This window comes from Petaurus breviceps, unplaced genomic scaffold, assembly GCF_028583685.1.
Source record: "Petaurus breviceps papuanus isolate PSGF00001 unplaced genomic scaffold, PetGlider_PUasm1.0 90760, whole genome shotgun sequence".
NCBI classification, from domain to species: domain Eukaryota; kingdom Metazoa; phylum Chordata; class Mammalia; order Diprotodontia; family Petauridae; genus Petaurus; species Petaurus breviceps.
This window is the reverse complement of record NW_027187338.1, coordinates 5,762,326-5,764,695: the sequence shown is the minus strand read 5'-3', so window position 1 is coordinate 5,764,695 and position 2,370 is coordinate 5,762,326.

The following is a 2,370-nucleotide window of genomic DNA, read 5'->3' as shown; positions in this document are numbered from 1 at the left end:
CCTAAGGTTCTCCCCTGGGATTTTAGAGCCCTGTCCACTCTTCTCCCAAGGGTCCTTCTAATGGGATAAGGGATAGCCCTCATTCTTGCCATATGAACTCACCAGGCCTAGGGAGTAGAGGATACTAGAGCTATATAATTCATCAGCACAGAAAATCAAGGCTGAAGGGCTGACTGGACTGAGGATTTAAATTATCTCAGACTCCCCTACCCATTCTCCTTTCAACCTTCCCCTCCCTCCCTTCTTCCCCTAGTGGGGTGGAAGCTGAAACCAGCCAGAGAAAAAGTTTGCTTTGTGAGAAATGAAATCTAGCCCTCAGCCTGGCGGGGTGATTAATCCCCCTAATGATTTACTGATTTGCAAAGAGCCTGCTTTGCATATCGAGAGAGTAGGGAGATACATTCAGCCAGTGCAATTCCCCTAAAAATGGATATAAATATCCCAAGCAATTGACCATCCCCAATTTGAATATTCTGCCAGTGCATCATGGGGGAGCTGACAGGCCAGGTCAAGAAAAAAAAAACCCACCATGGAAATGCTTATCCCAGGACAATATTTCATACCCTCCATCAGCCCAGAGCTCCGCCCCTCCGTTCCCCCATCCCAGCTTGGAACCCGACTCAACAGAATCAATAAATAAAAGCTGCCTACCCAACCCTTCCCTCTACCACCACCACCACCACCTCTCACAGGGAAATTATCCTCCTGTGGGCAGTCACTGACCCTGGGCAAATGACTTCCTTTCTCTGAGCCTCAGTTTCTCTGCCTATAATATAGGGATATCCTGCTGCCAGCCTAGCTAACCTCCCAGGGATGGTTTCAGGATCACCATGTGATAGTTTGCCCTTTGTAACTATAAAGTACCATAGAGAAATGTAAGTTATTATTATTACTTTTTAATTATTCATATTACTGGCTGACCCTGACCTAGGGTGATTCCTAAGGTGACTCCCTACTCCTTAGGCTAAACAACAGAATGAAACAGAGGATAGTGGGTCAGAAAAGAGACCTGGTTCAAGACCAGGTTCTGCTACTTCCTGACTCTTGTCTGTATCCTCACCTCACCTCCCTGGGCCTCAATTTCCTTGATTATAAAATGGGAGTTTGGACCAGATTCTCTGTAAGGTCACTTCCACCACTAACATTCTGTCACCCTAATAAACACATCAGGAAGAGGATTAATATTAGATCTGAAGAGATCTTCCCAGAAGGAAGGTAGACAGTCCTGAGGTTAGTAGCTAAGATACCCTTCCTTTCCTGGCATAAAGAAGAAAGAGGACCACCTCTTTTTCTGGGCTGGATGAAGAGGGATAGATGGGACAGATGACCTCTGACATGCCCTGCTTAAGCTAGGAGTCTGTGATCCTCTGAGACAGCTGGGGTGATGCCAGGTTCCCCTCAGGTCAAAACTGATACACATTCCAACCCAGACATGCTGAGCTGAGTGAGGCAGGGAGGGGCAGCTCAGGTGCTGGGCATGTAAACAGCTGTGGGTGGTGAAGTCATTCCTGAAAAGATTTAGCAAGAGGGAAAGCCTATGACAGCACATGGGGGGAAGAGAAGCAAGGGGGACTTCCTAAGGAAAGGCTTTTCCCTCTGGTCCAAATGGCCTCTGCATCCTAAGTCTAAGATGGGGAAGGAGGAAGAAGGGAGAGTTCTGCCCAGCTCTACTGATAGTACTTGACTGGAAATATCACCCTCTCTTTTAAATCTCTGTAACAAACTGGAAAGGCAGGGCAGAAATTATTTCACCCATTTTGCAGGTAAGAAAACTGAGACTCAGAGAGGAAGCACCTTTTAGTTACTCTGGGATCACACAGAAAGTTAGGAGCAAAACAGAAATAATAATAATGATATTTATATAGCACCTACTATTCACTTGGCACCTTACAAATATTGTCTCCTTTGATCCTTACAATGACCCTGGTAAATAGGTACTATTATTATCCCCATTTTAGGAGGAAACAGAGATTAAGTGACTTGCCCAAGGTCACAAAGCTAGTAAGTATCTGAAGCTAGATTTGAACTCAGGTCAATCTGACTCCAAGTCTAGCACTCTATCCACAAAGTCTCTTGACTTAAAGGTTTAGTAAGAAATAGACCCAAGGCTCCTCTATCGTTAAGAACATAAAGGAGAGCAGATGGATGCAGAAACAGATGAACAGGTCAGCACCTGCCCTCAAACACAAAAGGGGTGTCCATAAAAATGAGGCCCCTGACAAGAAAAGCACTGTCATTTTAAATGCCCTCCATTAGCCTTAATCCCAACCCCTTCCATGCCCCTCAAGCCGGATGGGACTCTCTGATGGGACATCATGTTATTACACACACACACACACACACACACACACACACACACACACACACACA